General features: G+C 41.3%; 1 protein-coding gene across 1 annotated transcript in view; it reads right to left on the reverse strand.

Moving 5' to 3' along the window:
• Positions 1-20,459, reverse strand: part of LARGE1 (LARGE xylosyl- and glucuronyltransferase 1) — a 287,919-nt gene that overhangs the window by 84,583 nt on the left and 182,877 nt on the right. The gene's annotated exons all lie outside the window — the stretch shown is intronic.

The following is a 20,459-nucleotide window of genomic DNA, read 5'->3' on the forward strand; positions in this document are numbered from 1 at the left end:
AAGAGTGTGAATGCTGTTCAGAAAGCCTGGATTCTCAAAGGAGACGGAACACTGGCAACTCACACGGATTTTAGTAAGAGCACTTCTAAAAACCTGGCCAAACTGGCTCCCTCTCTCCGGCAAGGGGTCTTTATTTAGGGATTTGACAGGATATCAGAAAAAGGACTTTTCTTCCTAGGGGCCCAGACCCAGTGCTGGCTCTACCAGTATAGAAGCATAGCAGTAAAAGCTAAAGAAAACATTGTGCAAAAGAGACACCCCCTTTGCACCGCTTCTTATTGTTACATCTCTGGCTTTTCTCAGCAGCTTCCTGAGCCCTTCCCAAGAAAAATCAGCAGGTTACTCATTTCCTGCTAGGCAGCTGGCAGGTTAACAGGAGTCACCTGCCAAGCACATCTGGCTGCTTAACACCACCCCCCAATGCCACAGGCCTCTGCATACTTTTATTTTTTTCACAAGGCGCAGGCTGGAGAAGGTGGTTTCAGCTGAGCTAAGTTGTTTCCTTGAACGGCAGAGACAGAAGACAGTATCAGTAAAAGACCCTACTTTAGTAACGAATTGGAGGAGTGAACGTGCCAGAACTAAGGAGACCTGTCAGCACTGGATTCAACTTCAATCCTAGCGGAGGATTTGAATCAACTCAGTTCTTGCGCCTTGGCAAGGTTTCTTACCTTAGCTTCACCTCCTTGTGGCCATACTAAACTCCCCAGTTTAGACTTTTATAAAAGACTCTTCTGAATGAGTAAAGAGATCAGTTGCTGACATCATCGGACAGAGTCTACTATGCAATGTTAAAAAAGGGGAAAGAAGTGCTGAATGGGGAACAACAGCTTTCAAAAACAGAGGAGCAGAGGCTTGATTATGCCAGACATCAGCTACTCTTATTTTTGAGCCGATTCTGTTCACAGAGGTATGTATTTGCTATGTTACCACATAATTGCCATATACTAAAATCACATAACTCCTATTCCAATGAGGTGTGTCCCAGGTAGAATTCTGGAGCCAATTAAAAAGCAAAAATAATTTCCTGTTTTAATAATCGCCTGATTCCTGTTCTTTGTTGAGGAAGAGTGGTATTATAACCATAGTATTGCTTTTGTTGTTTAATGCTGTCTCTTAGATATTCTAAGATCTGCAGTACCTACTGCTCTTACTTGTTCCCTGCTCAATGGAGTTGGGTTTAGAGGATCAAAATGTCCCTGCAATATCTGCCAAAGAACTTTGAACCTATTGTGAAATTTCTTGAACACACTGTGCTTTATGGCAGGGGCTGGCAACACTCCTAAGAATTTGGAAAATGAAATGACTGTAAATTAATTATGTTTCTACAGTCTGATATCTTCCTTCTTCTGTGGGGCTAAGCAGCAGGAGCCCCACCATACCTTGGGGGTTTTTATTCGTATTGCATATTCTAGAAGTATCTAATTATGGGACAAACTTGCTTTTCTTCTGCTTTTTTTTTTAAAGAGTATGCTTTTTGCTCTTATGACTGCTATGAAAAATAAGGAAGTGCAACATTAATGAGCCAGACAGCAAACAGGAACGATATACTTTCTTTTTTCTTAACATCATGATTTTTAAGTAGGTCTCCTGATCTTTGAGGGTTTTACCATGGTAGGCTATCCCCATATATTCCTTCTCACATGGGACTTTTTCTCCTGTGTGTAGAAGGCTATGATGATACCCTTACTTTCTCTGGCACAGCTATAGGTATCTTTTCCAATGCCAAGGTTTTGTGACAGAAGTGGTATTTCCTTAGTAGCCATCAAATGCTCATGCAGCCAGTCAGGATACAACTGAGATAAAGAGATACTGGTCCCATACTGATAGATAGCTACCTGGCAGAGCTTTTTACACCCGTGTTGCGTGTTAACCTCAGGGGGCAGATAAGCACCACACAGTCATTCATTCACTCCCCATCCCCCTCAGTGGGATGGGGGAAGAGAAAAGGAAGAATAAAAGCAAGAAAACTTGGGCATCAAGATAAAACAAACAAATAATTGTTTAATAAGTGAAGGATAAGTAGAAGAAGAGGAAAGGGAAGAAAACAAAACACGGGGTGCAAAGGCAATCACTCACCACCTCCTGTGGGTAGACTGATGCCCAGCCAGTCCCCAAGCAGAAGATGGCTAATCCCTGCAAGCCCCTTCTTCTCCCTTTCATTGCTGAGCATGACGTTATGCTGATGTATGGAATATGTCATGGACGTATGGAGATCAATGACATATGGGATATCTCTTTGGTTATTTCGGGTCATCTGCCTGGTTGTGTCCCCTCCTGGCCTACTGCGCACCCCGCAGTCTATTCATGGAGAGGGCAGAGTAAGAAACAGAAGGCTTTGATGCTGTGCAAACACTGTTCAGCAAAAGCTAGAACATTAGTGTGCTATCAGTACTGTTTTGGTCAAAAATCTAAAGTACAGTACCATATGAGCTGCTATGAAGAAAATTAACTCTATTCTAGCCAGGCCCAGAACAACCTGACATGTTAAAAAAAAAAAAGAAAAAACCACACACAAACGAAATTCACTCAACTACCACGAACAAAACAAAAAGAGTGAGTCACCTGCTTGCTACCAGAATGTTGTTTCTGTCAATTGGGTAACTTTACCAATTCCTCTTACTTTCTGTCTAATAAGAGGGAAAATATCAGACGCTACCAGAGAGTAAGATAATTGTCTGTAAATTCCATTTTTGTTTCCCCCATTAAAAGCACTTTCATGCTCTAAGGATTTGCCCAAATTCCATGCACCAGTGTCGCTGTACCAATGCAGAGCACTGCGCTAGGCAAAGCTAGACGGGCATCGTGTGAAACAACTCTTTGGTTTCAAGCAAATGCAAGTTGCAGTTCACCTTATTTAGACTACAGACAGGTAACATCAAGTACTGATGACCAGACTTTAACTTCCTGGCATAAGCAAGGTGAAATACTTTCATATGTAGATCAAATTAAATAAGTTTGGTATACAAAGGTGTCCAAGTCATGCTATACACTTTAGATGGGAGAGTACCCAAAGGAAAAACAGGTGAAAGCATCGGAGGTACCCTCTCTTGGATATTTTGTTTTTACTTGGGTTTTGCTGCAGTATGGCCTCTTCAGAAGACCTGCCAGCATCACGTGGATGCAACATCTCCCCGCTAGCAGCTGCCCGTCTTTGGAGTGATGCCACCTTTCTCTTTCTGCAGGTTCTGGAGGGAAGGAGAGATTCCTGCCCTGTTCAGCCATCGCTGCACATGGGTTTCTTTGCTATGGTCTTTTGCCAGACATTTCACAGACCCTCATGTAAATGAGACCCAGCCTTTGAGTGAGGGAGTGAAAATATTAAGGGAGGTTGGGAAAATGCAGGAAAAATCTCACCCCTGTAAGACTGCATGAGACAGGTAAGGTGTATCCATAATTAAACATTAAAAAGAAAGAAGCAGAACGAGTGTGGATTAGAGGTGCCTCCCAAATATGGGCTGGAACTAATGAGGCTTTTCTTTTTACCATCAGAGAAAGTTTATTACATGCACTTCAAAGGCAGTTGACTTAGTGAGCAGTGGAGGTGGGTCAGAGAGACATCCTTTCCAGTGATGCTCAGCATAAAAGCAGGAGCATTCATAATGGAATGGCTGAACTGGCTATGAAAATAATAACCCATGACTTGGGAAAATTTTAAGGAGAGGATTAAACCTTAAAAAAAAAAGAGAGGGAAGGGGGGAACGGCATATAAAATAAAAACAGAATCCTGCAGTTATTTCACAGGTACAAAAACACGTGCTGATGCCATACATGCTTCTCATTTGGAGCTCTGGCCAGGTCCATAAATCCTGACCTGTGATACATTGGGCTGTTAAAATTCCTCTACTCTCTTCAGCTGAGGCTGCCCTATTGAATGTTAACAGTACTGAAAGTGGGGTAAAAAGCACCCAGATTACCAGTGCAGGTGTTGTTAAATTGAGAGCTACTGCACACACTACCAGAACAGACCCAGAGGGAGAACAGTGAGGGTGGGGAAGTAAGAAAAAACCCCAATCATCCTGGAAAAAGCACAAGTGAATAAGCGTGAGGAACAGAAACCAAAGCAGAGAGAAATAGTGAACGGGGTGGAAACTGGTGGAAAGCAGTATATTAGGAAATAAAGAGGGAGAGAGATGACCTGTTGTGCTTTTCACAGGAACTGAGAGACAGGAACTGCTTGGTTCTCATCTCACTTGTGAGGCTCCCTGGCACCGAGCCCCTGCTTGAGTGAGATCCTCCTGTCTCTAATGCTGAGTCTTGCTTGAACTTGAAGTGATGTGGAGCGAAAAAGCTCTGGTCAGAGTTGACAGGCCCGGCAGAGCACCTATACAGTGCTGGATATCTAAAACGCCCTTGTAGCTGTGCCATATAGCCAGACAAACCAAGATGTTTCTCTTGCCACCCTGTAGCTAGAACTCGTGATTCACGAGGAATCACATCAGTTTGGCGAGTAATTATCAACAGCCATTGATACTGCAAGGGCATTTCAGGAACAGGGCTGTGCCACTATAACATGGGCTATAGAGCATGGAATAAATAAAGGAGACCCTTAAGGTAGAGCTCAGGCAGAAGCAGACAAACCCCACGCTATTAGGAGCTAAATGAAAGCCATCACATCTTCTCTTTCATGATCACAAAATTTATCTACATTTCACAGTTTCCAAAAGTTTGGTTCTTTAATTTTTTTCCTGAATTTTAACAGAGTTTCATGGGGTTTTATTTTTCAGAAAAAAAAGATCTAGATCAACTGTTTTCCTTGTTTTATGTTGAGCATAGATGGTAAGATTACTTCTGGCAGACCTCTGCTCCTCACTGAAGTCTGTTGTCTTAAGAAAAAACCCCACAGTACATCTCATGTATGCCGTGTTTTCTACTTAAAAGTTGGCTTTTCATCTCATTTTCACCAATATAAATCCAAGGATAACTTAAGTGAAAGTAATGGAGTTACTTTGGATTCAGTCTATGGTAAACGAGACAAGGATCTTGGCCTAATCTCATAAATGTCTCCCTTAAGATCTCCATTAGTAACACTGGGTTTTTAGTGAAAAATGCACCACATTCTTGCAAGATCCCCTGGTGGGGAAAACCGATATTTTTTAGTACATTAATTCTACACAATCACATTAGAACTTTTGGTGAGATCTCAGGGGAAATGGTTACAATGTCCTGCCTATCTTCCTCACCAACAGCACTAGAAATACGTAACGGAACTGCAACAACCCTAACATATAACAAACAACTAGTTTCAGTTTGTGTATATTCCAAATCTATAAGGGAAAAGCTTGATTCAACCACACCTGTTTTCCCTCATAAGTATCATTAGTACTAATTACTTACAACTTCACTCATGGCAATCACTGGATGATATTCAATTGCTTTCAATATATTGCTGAGAGATCCTAATTCCACTTGCAAGGCAGGAAGTGGGTATCGGTAATTGGTAAAGGTGCTTCAAGCTTTTGGGCTAATAACATGATTGTGATAGTACTTTATCCTGATTCGTCTGGAAGAGTTTGCCTCCTCTTTGCCCTTTGACAATGGACCCACTAGAAGCAAGGCATCAGAGCTACAAAGCTCCGAGGAACGAGCTTGTGTCTTGCCTGACAGCTGGGCCAGACAGAGGCAGACTTTGGAGAGTAGAACAAAAAGTATTCGCTATTTTGGATGTCTTAAGAAGCATATCCTCGGTGCATTTTTGCAGAGGTGGACATGTAAGCCTGACTTCTTTTTTTTTTTCCCTGAAGCTCTCAGCCTTAAATCACAGCTCTCCTGTCACTGCTTTGAACTCTAGTTGCAACTTCCTTCAGAGTTTATCATTGCTTTTTCAAGCACTGGTCACAAGGGGATGAAAATAATGAAAGGTGCTCTCCAGGTCTCAACACACTTTCCAGAGATTTCTAACCCAATCTTTAGTTCTTAATTTTGACAACCTGGAGAACTTACACATTGTTAGAGAAATGATTAAACATCTTCCTCTTCTACCAAGGGATAAATTAAGACTAATCATAGCTAGGGATCACTAAAATCAAATTTCTTCTACTTTAGATTCTGCCTTCCAAGCTTCAACCCAAGAAATTAGCATTCCCATCTGTCTTCAACGTGAAAGTCAGAGCTACGTAGCAAGGTACCCTAGAGCAATCTATTTCAGCAAAGTTAGTCCAAACCTCACTCCAGTGATGGCTCTATGTTCATTAGTATACAGGATCTGTTAATGACTCAGTCACCCAGCAGAGCAAATCTGATACATAATCAAATGTGGGCACAGAATGACATTTCTATTGCATTAGCCAGAACACATGATTTGGAGTTCATGCTGACTTTAAGCTTACTATGGAAAGACAGATGGTATCTGATCCAGTGTAAGGTTTCTCAGAATAGTTAATCCATTAATATTTTGGAACAGAAATGAATCAGTGAATTTAAACCAGATTACCACTTAGTGCTAGGTGTCTATGACAATTTGATCCAGTACCAAGGTCTCTATTTTTTTATTTACTCTATCGCTAAACAACGGCCTTCATCAGTAAGTCTCCACACCTCATAATTTTGTGCCTTTCAGGGAAAGGTTAAGTACAGACCTGGGTATCTGGTGAAGTATGCCTCGCCAGTTCAGAGTGTATCGCAGCAAGGAACTGCAGATGGACCTCAGGTGTAGGCTGCTAATGTTTTCAATGCTCTATAGAAAACACATGGCAATGGGAAGATAGGAAAAGGGTTGTAAACCATAAGAAAGGTGAAAAACAATGCAACTCAAATATTGGTGTCACATCTGCAATGACAAAGCAGCTCTGAAGCACATGAAGAACTATCGTCACTGAAACACACTGATATTCAAGTGTAGTGCTTGCTGCCCACGCTTAAATGGTACTGACTGTACTGGCTAGGTCAGGCTAATGCTGTTTATATGTTCTGTATTGCCAATATACTGAGACTCCCAGGCAAATACAGTGGGTTAGTATAACTTCTCTTTTGTTGTACGGCTGGCAAAGAGCGTATTGCAACCTGCAGCTCTTCTTTACCTTTGCTTCACTTTAAAAGGAAATCTCCACAAATTCTCTCTCTGCACAGGTACATATTCCACATCTAGATCCATCCCTGACATGCTCCCTGGGACTGCAATCCCGCTTTTTTATCTGAGCTCGCCTCATACCGCAATCTAGTCGAGCAAGACAGGAAAAAAAAAAATCAGTCATGGAACTGAAGGATTATTTGTTGCTATACAGGGCTCCATTAAAAATGAAACTCATATAAGGGGTAACAGCTGCCTTAGCATTAGTACTGGGTAAGGTAGAAGCAATTTAAAAAAGCTTAGGTTATGTATTATTTGGTTTGATATTATTGCTCTTTCAGAACCCACTCATGCATATGTCCTGCTCAACGGTGAGTGTTCCAATTATTAAACAAGCAGAAAAGATGGCATCTTTGAGCATCTGCGCGTAGTCCATCTCTTAAGAAAATCAAGATCTTCTAATCCAGCCATAAAATCCAACTATGAACTACAGAGTTTACAGCAAGACTGACTGGCAAAAAGAAGAGGCTATGGCAGCCTGTTCTGCATTAGAGGTGGAAGGACTGTTCAGAGAATGGATTTGTAGTGAATGTAGCTAGTTAGTAAGATTAATGAGGAGAAATCACATTGCATGGTGGTCAGTCTTCAGCAATTTAATTGAAACAGGAACTAATTTCAAGGTTATATAAAAGTCCCTCTGAAGTTTGGCTACAATTTTTTTTTCATGGAGTAGAAGTCACCATGTCATCAGGATGTAAAGGAAATGGAGAAGCAAGTATTAACAACATTTACTTTTAACCTTTGACTTATTCGTTTGAAACTTCTTGACTAGAGAAAGGAGTTGAAGAAGAACAAGGTGAGAATCGTGTCCAACAAATCTTCAATGGATTAGATGGAACAGGTCTCATCTGGAGGCTTCAAGATCATGCAGGCCATTTCCAATACTGCAAAAATGAAGGATAAGGAGCACCCTAGGATGTCACGTTGCTGAACAGATTAGAGGGAGGCATTCAGAAAGCAAGAAGGAAATCCCGTTTCCCACTAACCAATACTCCCAGGTAAGGTTGAGAAATCCAGAATGGAGTCTGGAGAACTGAGGGTCAAATGAGAGGAAGTAACAGCAGACTTGTCTGGGCTCACGGAGGGGTAAGTAACGATAAAGAGTGTCTGAATGACATGGTATTCCCTGCTGCCTGCTTGACCTTGGCAAGGGGAACTCTTGTAAAATCCTGGCTGGAAGCTTTTACGTTTTTTAAAACATGCATATCAGGAATTAAGTGTTTTTTCATCATTGATGCAACTGATTACAGGAAGCTGATAGCCTTATGCCTCCCCGTAAAATTACTGATCAATAACAATCTCCACAGCTGTCTGGCTATGCTTGTCTATCCTCTGTCCAAATAAGTTGTGGCTTGTCGTAAACTTATGAACCTGTAACAGTGTACTCCGTAGTACAGTGGTTTGCTGGGACAGAGTAAATGGTCTGCAACTGGTCCATAACTTCAATCTGCAGTTTGACAGTAAAGGTGCACAGTAATCTATCAGAAGTTAGGAGAGCTGATACGCTCCATCGGTCCACTGCTCTAGGAGAGCCAAGTAACGAGTCGATGGAGATGCAGATTTGCGTAAGGAAAAGCTCTATTACCATTCTTTGTGAACCCAAGAGACTTTGCAGAGCACAGCTGTTAAAGATATCACAGAGGGAAAGGGCAAGTCCTCAGCACAGAGAGACCCCAAACAATTTAGGGCTTGCCAGGTCACAGCCAGCACCCCGAAGCTCGCGGGCTATCAGTATGCAGCTGGAGCTGGCTCTCAGCACGAAGCGGTGCTCTGTACGAGGGCTGCCTCCCTCGGCAGTTCTCACTTCAGCCTCTGAACAATCTCAAGGAGCAGCCCCATGCAGAGAACATTAAAGTAGTCCCGTCTTTTTGCTAACCACAACTATGATGACAAGTTGTTTTTATACTAACTCCCCAGTACATAATCTAAACCCTAACTCCTGTTTTGCTGTGGTTTTGTTTGAGTATTTACTCATGTGGACTGATCAGCCAGCCCTGCTCTAAGCTCAATACTTCTGGCCTCCAAGTTAAGCAATGGGAATTTATTTTTACTCTTTCTCTGTTCTCAGCCAACCGTGACCCCAGATCTTCTTCCTGGATTTAAGTACATGCTTCATTTTTGTTGTTCATTATGTCATTCTCACACTTTATGGAACCCCTGTAGTGTACTGCGATACACCTGCAAAAAGGCCAGTGTTAAAGACACTACGTGGAGAGGAAAAAAAAAAGGTTCTCATAAAAACTGTCACCCACAACAGCATGTTTCTATGGTAATACAGGACTGCCTTAGGTTGTTATGGCAACTAAACCTTTAAAAGCAATAACATAAAACCAAAGCAAAAAAAAAAAATCACAAAAATTGAGCTTCATCACTGCTCTTCTCAATTTTACAAATCATTCTCAGCCTTCCTACCCCATACAAAGACTAGACTGGTTGTTACAGTGACTGAAACTCTTTAGGAAGAGGAAGAAATCCACCTGGCTTCGCTACAGTGGGTATGCAGAGCCCTCTTACCACTCTCTTTGAGAAACAAGGACCAGAAGCGCCGGTCCACAAGCAGAGCTCTTGCACCACAGAGAAAAACAAATAAAAAAGTGATCACAATGACAGTGGGACTAATTGCTGACTGCAGCCAAGTGGGGATGGTATCTGCACTACCCACCTTGTGGAAGGGACAGGCCAAAACTACACTGAATTAAATGCTGGGTTAGCTCCTTAATGCTACTGCGTACTTCATTATTTCCTTGGCAAGTTTTTTCTTATAGTCGGATGCTGCTGCCAAGGAAATGCAGAAAATTTCTAGATACATACACTTGCTTCTATATAGCTTCACAGAAAATTTACTGTGATTATATGACGGTTTTAGCTAATCTCAGATAGGTTTCAAGGTAAATAATCTTGACTAACTTGGCATGTGTTTCCACTTCTCCCTTTTCCTCTTTCTTTCCTGCTCAGTATCCTGCATATTCACTCCCACTTTCCAACTCCACACTGTTTTCTCATTTACCTACCAGTTATGTCCACTTCCTATTATTATGTTTGAAAGAATTATATGATCATGGAATGGAACTGACAGCGTGCAGACATCCTCTTCTAATTCTGACGAAGTGCCTCAAAACTCGTACCCCAGCAGTGCATCCCTTTGCTGCCCTCCTTATGCACTTCAGCCTTCATGCACATCAGACCTGGCTGAGGTCACCCAACTCTTTTTACTTGTGACCCATACCAGGGGTCTAGAGTTGAAAGGAGACCATATTTAAAGATTACTCCTCCAACTATTCACATCTTTTTTTAGTTAGCCTATAAAAGAAACTGTAAGTTCAAAGCAGGAAGGTTTATGTAGATCAGGGAATATAGGAGCTAGACTTTACTGATGTAAGTCAGCGTCATCCTGTCCCCTTCAATGTTTTATCAAGTTAGTTTATACCAGCTGAGATGTGCTCTCTCAAGATTTTAGGATGCCAGTGTAGCAATATTCAGATCATAATTTCTTAGGAGTATGGGAAAGCACCTGAATCTCCAAGTACTGTAAAAATTGGTGCCAATATGCCTCCAAAGCAGGCTGGCAAAAAGCCTGTAGACAGCCCTACAGAATGCCACTTGGCACCGGCAACAACTGTATCCTGAAGCATGCAGGAAGGAAATATTATCACTGCCTATTAAATATAACACGTGCAGGAAGACATGGTAATTAATGAATTAACGAAGTTCAGGAGATCCTGAGCCAGTTTCAGAGGTGATGTGCATTTTAGTAAGTTGCTCTGATCATAAACTAGCAGATATTTTGTGTTGATGACAGATGAGGGGCAGCATAGAGTCAGCCACTGACAACTTTATATGAAAGAAAGTATGATGGCTCACTTCGCCGCAGGCTTTAGTCCTGCTCAAAGTTACCAGTGTCTCAGCAGGGCAGAAGCAGTAAGCATGTGCTATGTCCTCAGCCTTGGGGTGGTTCACAGCCTGGTCCATTTGTCAATAGCATCACTGAACATTAGAACACCTTTTTTGCTATACACCTCCCTCTGTTCCCATCAGACAAATTCTCCTGGTGTGCAAGAATAGCACTTACTTGACAGTTCCCCCAGTCCCTAATCAGACAGAAAAAACCACCACATGCCCAAACACAATGTAGGTAGTTTCAGGGTTTCACTTAGCTGTCCCAGTAGTTAATGGCTCTCAGGAAGCTGTTCTGCTGAAACGTCCCATCTCCAGAATGAATCCCAGAACCACGAGGACCAGAAGCAGATGACACAGGGCTCATCTTACACCCAGGCAGGAATAGCATCAACTTAGATCTTGAGATCCTTTGAGCATTCAGGCAGTGCAAAGGAAACACAAAATGGCCTGGATCTTCAGCAGAAAATGTCAAATGTGCATCTCTTTTACTGACATGAACTTGCATACCATTTATCGCAGCTATGAATTTTGGACTTCAGGCCCAAATTCTTTTCAGGAATGCAGGGTATTACAGATGACCGTACTTGACACTTAAGCCCAAACTATGAATTCCACTGCAACTAAATGCAGGAAAAAAGTTAAAATACAGAAAAGCTATAGACACACTTGGTCCTTGAATTTTCAGTATGTATCTGGAAGGGCTCGGTCAAAAATCTTTTTCTTCTTAGCAGTGTCTCAAAGCACAGAAAAGATTTACTTTGAGGAAAAGGTCAGAGGAAGAAAAGCTCCTTCATTAAATTGAACTGCTTGGCCCGTGCTGAATGCAAGCTAGAAAGAACATGCAAAGACCACAGAGCAGAGCAAACTTGAGATTTAAGTAAAATAAAGATACTTGGGAGTTGCATAGTGAAGTGGGCCACTACAGACATACCTACTTTTTTCTTTTAGCTAGAGGCTTAATATAAGGGGTTCAAATATCCCTGATTCTCTAGATTGCTTGAAAAAAAGGAAACCTGTGAGGTTTCTACTATTTCTACAAAATTGGATTGATTTTTGATTTCATTTACATGTCCAGCTTTTAGTTCATGTAACTGTCCACAGTCTTTGCTCATGGTGCATTTGTACACAGCCGTAGATCAGGTACGTAATAAATTGTTTTAATTTTGTACACTTTCCTCTTCCCTGGTTGTGCGGAGAGTAACACCATGCACTTATCCTGCTGATGGGACAATCATACCATTGACCTCTGGGCAACACATTCTACCTTCCAGCTTGAGCCTGCGAGACAGATATTCCCTACCCCACTTTCCCCTACGCAAATCCATGGGCTGCCAAGGACAGTATTACAGACATAATTTGCAGCATGAAATCAAAAAGGTGAAACCTTGGCTGAGAGCTTTGTAATTGGAAATGGGGCCTTAGGTCCTTAAAAATACGGATTGCTAATGCAGAACAAGGTAGGCTCAGAGAATATGCCTGGTTCAGAGAGGGAGAAAACAGAATATCAAGTTATTACAATGCATGTCACAGAGAACTGTGAAAAGCATATGTGCTTGATAGATTGCGTGTGATTAGAATGAGGGCCTTAGGCACGGAAACCTATCTATTAAATATCTTTCTTTCTTCAGTCCTAATAATATAACTATCACACCTTAGAGTAAACTTCATTTGTTAGGTGAATGACCCAGGTGCCTCATCTGCTTGGCTTTTCACACATGCAGAGGTGAATCATCATTACAGATTATTAATTGGGATGATGCACAGGTTGCCACTCCCTCCGTATTCACTGCCTGCTCATGCACTTGCTGTGCTTTACTGTCAGCTAGGGAACACAGGGTGACTGGCCAGAGGGATGGACTTAATTTGTGTGCTTTACCCAAGACTGCTGGCAGACATTGTGGTTTGGGGTTTTTTCAATAGCCCTCCAAAAAAAAAAAAAAAAAAAAAAGTTGTGATGGGGCAGGGGTACTAAGTGTATCTGAGGGGGAGCAGGTGTATAATTGCACAAGGAGGTGAACAGATTGAAGGACAAAATGATCAACCCCAAACATTTATCAGTGGACAGTGACTGCTGACTGATTTCCCCTTTTTAGTCAGGATGGGGGTGGTTGTTGTTATTGTTGTTGTTATTATTATTATTATTATCATTTATTTATTTATTTATTTCTCTCCTCAGTTTGTTCCCTCCCACTGTTCTCATGGGTTTTCATTTCAGCACAGCCTACTGGCATCCCGTTCCCAGAACTGCACTTTTCCTCTGCCAAGAATAAACACACAAAACAGAAACGGTCCTTCTCCCAGTGTCTACCCTCTGGGAGCTGGATCTTCTAGCTTCGGGAAAGCCACAGCTTCTGCTAGTCAAGGGAGATGGGGAAATGCATTTTGCTCCTCTGATGCCGCGCTCTGCCCAGAATTCTCTCAATAAATATTTGCAAGGCAATTCAAAAATGTCTAAGCCCATTCTTCACAGTTGGAGTACTTGACATTAACAGAATTAAGGTCCCTTTAAATCCTGAAGAAAGAGCTCAGAGAAGACAGAAACTGTTTTTTGCTTTAACACTTGTGTGAGTCATACGATGTTTAGTTTGGGTGTTCGAGACATTATAGCATCTAAGCCAAAAAGACAGCTGTAGAATGAGTGACAGGTTAACAAAGACTGGAGAAATAGAATGCAGAAAAAGGACTAGATTGATGTTGAGAAGTAGGAAAAAGTCCTCAAAATTTCAGTGTTGCCAACAAGATCTTATTACAAATCTTGTAGTACATGGTGGGTTTTTATTCTGAAAACTCCAGTTGTGGAATCAAAAGATGACAAACGAGTATCAGCTTTCATTTTTAATTAAAACATTCCTAGCCCCCATGGGAAAAAGCTTGAAAACATGACCAAAGGGTATCCCTTGGAAATCAAAATGGAAAAATAAAAGAACACAAACCTTTTATTTTATTTTACTTTGTTTTGGAACTTCTCCCACCATGAGTTATCCCCAATTTCTCTGCACTGGTGGCCTTTCACCTCTAAATATTTCTGCCTGGTGGCAGAAACAGACAAAGAACCATTCAGCTAAAAAAACCCTACAGATGTTTCAGAAACTGCAGCCATTCAATTTTGGCAGCAATTCATAATCAGAATTTTCTGATTATGTCCCTTGTCACATTAAACCCCATAAACTAGAATGTGCACATGCTGATCCATATAACAAACTCTCTCCCCTGGAGCTCATTTACTGAGGTCGACTTTCTTACATACTGCCTCCTCAATAAAGGAATGCCACAGCAAAGCAAAGAGCAATTAGGAAAAAAAAAAAAGGGGAAAAAAAAAAGAACTTCCAGCCAGTCAGCTTATCTGGCAAGTGTGGAAAGACAGAAGTGTTTTTCCCAACACCCACAGAATCAGTAAGTCCCACCTCTTTGGTTGATCCCTTCCTAAGTAAAATCAGTAACATTAACCTCCCATCACAGTTAGAAACTTTGCCGAGTATCCTAAATCCTTACTTTCTTTGGCTCTTCACCAAGATCAGTTGGCGTTCACTCCTGTAGTTTCACACACGGGTGATAACAACAGCATCATGAGGACACACCCCAACATTTCTATCAGCTATAGCTAACAAATAGGATCCTTTATCAATGAAGCTTCAAGGCTTCTGCAGCAGAAAAGAAGACAGCGCGATATAACAATCAGGAATAGAAAATCTTAAGCAGATAGAGCCTCCACAGGGACCTTTTCAAAGAGAACACGTATTTAATTTGTGGAATAACCCTAGGATGAGCTATGTACTGCAGTCTAACCATTAAACACACAAGTCTCTCAGAAACTAACAGATGTTCCTTTTACGAGCAAAGACAAGTGCCATTTGGCCTTTTCAGACACCTATAAAAATTCAGAAATTTTTAAGCCATTTTAAGAGATACCTGACAATTTTATTAATGCACTCGGCTACAATGTGATCCTGTTTCCTTCACAAAAAGACTGACTCATGCCATGGATTTTTACACACTAAGGTGCATGTTGCTAATGCCTTCCTCTTGATTAGTAAGAAAAGAAAACCTATTGTACTGACCAGAAGGAACAGAAAGATCTCTGCAGGATTTAACACAAACAGCGTGTCAGCTCGCAGAGATCCTGTCTCACAATGATCCGTGGAAGCTTTAATGATTTACTCAGTGTAAACCGACAGGCTGAACTACAGAACCTGCCCAGAATCAATTCTGTGGCTCAAACCCTGGCTTCAGCCATAGGTGACAATGAATTTTAAATTTTAATCTTGGCAACAACTGAATATTTTACATCATCACCAGAAGAGCATACCTATAAAAAGTACAATCTTTGCAGAAGAAGAGCCTAGGTCTCTGACAGGTACAGTTTATTAAAATGTGGCTTCACTGATAGAGCCAAATTCAGGGAAATTTATACAGCACCTGCTGACTCTGCCTGACTCTCACTGGTGCCATCAGCATATCACTTTCTGGCACACTGAATTCACACACAAATGAAAAGCTATGCATGCATTTGATATTACAACCTTATGCATAATAGTTCTTGTAGGAATATCATTACTACACCACCTACACAAGATGTTGAATTTTGTGATGGTTGTGATTTTGTTGTTGTTGTTGTTTGTTTGCTCTTTTTCCTGAAGAGGCTGCAAAAATAGCATGAACCTAGATTGTTACCTCAGGCATTCTGCAGAGCTATATGCCAAAGCACCCACAAACTAAGTGTTTGCAAATTTTAAGTATGGGATTGACTATGTGCCAATCCCTCTTCAGCTGTGGGCACTTGATCCTGCACCAAAATCGCTGTTGACCTTTTCTGGTATTTATGATGTCAGTATAGATTTTTATCATTGTTTGAGCTCCTGACACAAAGCAAACAGCTTCTATAGCGTGTTTTTATTGATGCAAAGTATGAATATGGGAATCTCAGTCCTCCTACCAAGCTTGCCACTTGCACAGATGAACACTAATTGCAGTTTATATTCTCTGGATGACTTAATCTACAAGTAGAGTTATCTGAAATACACTAGTTATGTACTATCCAGTCCGTATTGTTTAAAAGTACTTACAACGTTCATCATATAAACTAGCTGGATTGTGAGACTAACACGTAGTAGTAGGACATTGCTGTTCAATACAGCCTCTGAGTTACGACATGTACTTAGAAATACCATAATGCCCTTAGATCTGGCATTCAACTTAACGCCCTCAACACTGAGCTCTTCAGGGATCATTCAGGTCTCATTTGCGGATCTCAGCTGTGACTTACACATAGCAATGGCCTAAAGGAACCAGGCAGACAGGAGAATTGTCACCTGACACTGGGTGAAGCACAAAGACGGTCTCTTGCTATTTATACGTACAACACCCAGCACAAAGAGTCTGTGATCCTGATGGGAACTGCAACCTGTAACACAGCTAATTATGACTGTTACTGTCAGGTCCCAAATAAACTTACAATACCATTTACAATGAATGCTCTTGAGAATCCATATTTAACAGACAGTTAAAGTAAAAATCAGAAGTTTGGTAAAAAGAACCCACATTTCAAGAGTTTGGGTGAGCAAGAATAATAAAAACAATTAGCTGATGTGGCCTTTAAAAGAACATTAAGATTGATGGCAGAGAGCATAGCTTTGGACTGGTTCTTTTCTCAGAAGAATTCACACAATTTCTGAAATAAAAGCATATTGGTTACACTAATCCTTGCTGTCTGAAACACTTTGCAGCACTTCATCCAAGAATGCATATGATCTACAGTCCCACTCTTCTGCCCTCGGGCTAGATGCTTTCTCAAGTTTAGACCTGTCTAAATCCAGCAAAAGATGAATAGAAAACATAATCAGTGTCAACTAAGTCATAGAAAACATACATGACAGGTTATCTTCACCAGACTGGCTGCAGACTCACACCTTTGAAGTCAGTATTTTGGAGGTATGCGTCTGTCCCAGAGAAACAGACTGCTTATCTTTGGGAGAGCACGAGAGAATGAGGCTGAAGCAGAAATGTCCAAATCCCAGCTGAAAAGCAGGATCTCACTCTTCAGTATTAAGTTACAGGTTCCCAAAGACATATTTATGCACAGAGATCGAAGCTTGCATATAAAAGGAATAATAATTATACAACCCACTGTAACTGCTAAGAGAAATTTTTAAATGTTACATCGCTTGAGAGATACTGTTTCAGGCTACTGAACAGAGGTGTGAATTTCTCCCAAAGCCTAAGGTTGCCACTTCAAAGAAGAGATTTTCAAAAAAAATCACGTATGTACAGCCCTAATTTGTGCACTCAGTTACAGAATAGTTGGATCATTTATTGTAAGGGCGTATGCAAAGAGCTTATCAGAAAAGGGCAGAAGAGCATTAATTTACAAAGGAATCCTACTCCCTTTTTTCCATCTACAGAGCGAATGTAATAGTAGCTTTACCACCTAAAATATTAAGTTACTATGTAAGGGTCTGATCTTTTCAGCAACTCTTAAGATGACAGGAAGAAAAGCCTTTGCAGAACAAGGATACTGGGTATTGCAGGTGCTATTTAAAATGTACTGTGGGTCTTCCCAGACAGCAAATTGGACCTGGTTAAATTGCAAGACAATCCCGAATCTGAGTTTCTTCCGAGCGTGGTGTCCTAGAAACAAGGAATCTGAGCTACTGGCCTCTCTTTGTCACTATTTTTGTTGGGAAGACTTCCAGGGCACAGAAAGAATTGCAGACTCTAGGACCTTCTTTCTCTTTATCTGTGTGGCTGTAAATTGGAAGAGGCTGTGCTGGACTGTCTTATTGGTTACCCTGCAGCAACCTGCAGAAGGAAGCTCTTGCCTTTCCTGCACTGATGTGAAAGATTCTTCCATTTGCTCAAACAACATCCTGGTGCAAGCAGGTTAAAATGGCTACTTTTAGCCAACAATTGGGTGTTTGAATGTTTCTAGAAGGAGAGCCTGTGGGTATCATGTCAGGTTCCTTTGGAGAGCAGAACTTCTCTTCGTAGGAGCTTTATTTCTCTTCTGTTTTAGTAATATTTTAACAGACACACTAGATTGTCCCAAGGAAATCCTCGTAAACTTGCTTGGGACTTCTGAGGGAGATACAAGGAGGGGATTAAAACATTTGTTTAAAACCAGATACTTTAGAGGAATATTTGGGTCTAATGACATGAGACATCCTTTCAATCTTTTGTAATGCTAGCAGGAGAAATAAAAAGACACTGAGGACAATTTGAGAACCACCATATGTTTTAAACCAATCTTTTACAAAGCAGTAAAAGAGCAACAGTATCTCTCCAACCTTTTCGCCCTTGCTTTCCAGGATGATCCATGTCCATTAAGTCTTTGCCTAATGGGACTGCACCCTATGATAGAGGCTGGAGCACAAGCTCGCACTCAGACACTTCCATTTCTCTCTCCTCCCCAACATTCAGCATCACTGTTTTGGGCATACGTGCCTTCCAAAGTCCTCTCCCACCCTGGTAAACTCCTGGGACTATGGGACTGTCCCATTAATTCTTTCTTTGTGCATGACCATCTGGGAGATGAGCAGATGTAGACACCGACCAGTTTATTAGAATCATAGAATATTTTGGGTTGGAAGGGACCTTTAGAGGTCATCTAGTCCAACCCCCCTGCAGTGAGCAGGGACACTGGTAACTAGATCAGGTTGCTCAGAGCCCCATCCAACCTGGTCTCGAATGTTTCCAGGGATGGGGCCTTCACTACCTCTCTGGGCAATTGCCATGATTAAAAAATTGTAGAGAAGAAGGTGGTCAGCTGGAATTAAAAAGACAGGCCGGACAACTTACAAAATCATACATTTGGGAGTTGTGATACTTATGTTTATGAGGGCTGGCAGTAGCAGAGGAATTCTGTCTCCATGTGTAAGTCAGAGCTTTTCACAGCTCTAATCAGCTGAACAACCTTGCCTAGCTCTATGGGGACTGAATTACACCCACTTTTTTACTTCCAGTAATTATCCTTCTCCATGTTTCCATATCTGTCTGTATTTTTTTCACTCTTAGGCTTGCTGCTGCTCCACATTCCTTTCTTTACAAGAAGTCTTTATGATTGGTTTCTTTCCCCAGTAAAAAGCAAGGGACCTTCATTGAAACTACAGCAGAAAATATACGGAAGGAGATGATCCCCTTCATTGTCTCAATTCCGATTTTGCTATCTTTGACCATACAGTGCTCTATCCCCAAGTTCAGTTTATATGCATTTCTTTACCTGCTACATCATGCTAATACACCAAATTCAGTAAAATATTACTATTAATGGGACAGTAGCACACAGTGAGACAGTACAATAGCCCAGCATTACTCCCTATGCATACATTTACATAATTATGGTTGTCAAGTTATATGTTTATATGAAACTCAAGGCTGAAGAGGAGGAAAAACTTTATATTCCTTCATGAAGCAAATTTGTGACTAGTTCAGTTAGGTAAGAAGGTGACCACTTCTGGCCTGCTGAAGGGACATCAGTGTATCCAGAGAAGGGAAAGGAAACAAATGCACGGAGAAGCAAGGACTAGAGCCCAGTCCTAGACTGTAGAGCTGAAGATACTAACTCCTGCCCGTTAGCTGGGTACTGGGAAAGGCAAAGAGGCCTTGGATTTCAGCATGGGAGAAGTACAGTAAATGTGCTCTTTTTTCTGTTACCTTTCTAACAGAGTGGTTTACTTTGGCTTCTGTAAATAAATAGTCCTGTTTTCTTAGGCTGACTTTGCTTGAGGTGATTTTAAGAGAGCTGATGATACGCATCAAGCTACACTTTTACAGGGCTATAAATCTTCCAACCAGGATACTGGAACGCCTCTGCACTTACCAGCACCCCAGTACATATTCTGAGGGCAGGAGGAGAGCAACAGGGCACATCTCTGACTCTGAAACGCTGGCAACACTGGAGCCTGGGAGAATTAAATGGTTTTAGCAGTATGTTAGCTAGGAAAGTGCTCTGGTTTGTGACAGGGAAATGGGGAACTTTTTTGTGATCATCTCTTTACAGAGTTGCTCTGAAAGCGTCCTTTCTTGCTCAGGCTTTCAAGGAGTTTTTCAAGGAGCTATATAGATATAGGGCAAAGAAAACTACTTTAGGTGGATACTTCAAATCCAGAACCTTTATCAACTCACTAAGAGAAGCAAGCAGTAACTCGTTTCTATTCACACGTATAAATCTGTCCCCTTCACCCATCTCCCTGGTCCAAGTATGATCCTAACTTCATTCCTTTTCAGTGGTGACATGGAAAAGCTATACTGAAAGTAGTAATTAGGTTTCATTAACATAACGTAATACAAAACAAGTTCTTCCAAGTATTGAATACCAACAGGTGCTTGAACGGTAGGTCACTACAGCATCCTCATAATTCTTTATCATCTACTGTATTGTCAAGCTCTCACCTGTCCCAAATAATTAGAGCAATAAAACGAACTACATAGATAGTCAGTGCTGTCAATCTTTCTATACAGAACATTGTTGAGGGAAAAGCTCACAAACAGAACAATTATA

This window comes from Egretta garzetta, unplaced genomic scaffold (genome assembly GCF_000687185.1).
Source record: "Egretta garzetta isolate BGI_Z169 unplaced genomic scaffold, ASM68718v1 scaffold51, whole genome shotgun sequence".
NCBI lineage: Eukaryota > Metazoa > Chordata > Aves > Pelecaniformes > Ardeidae > Egretta > Egretta garzetta.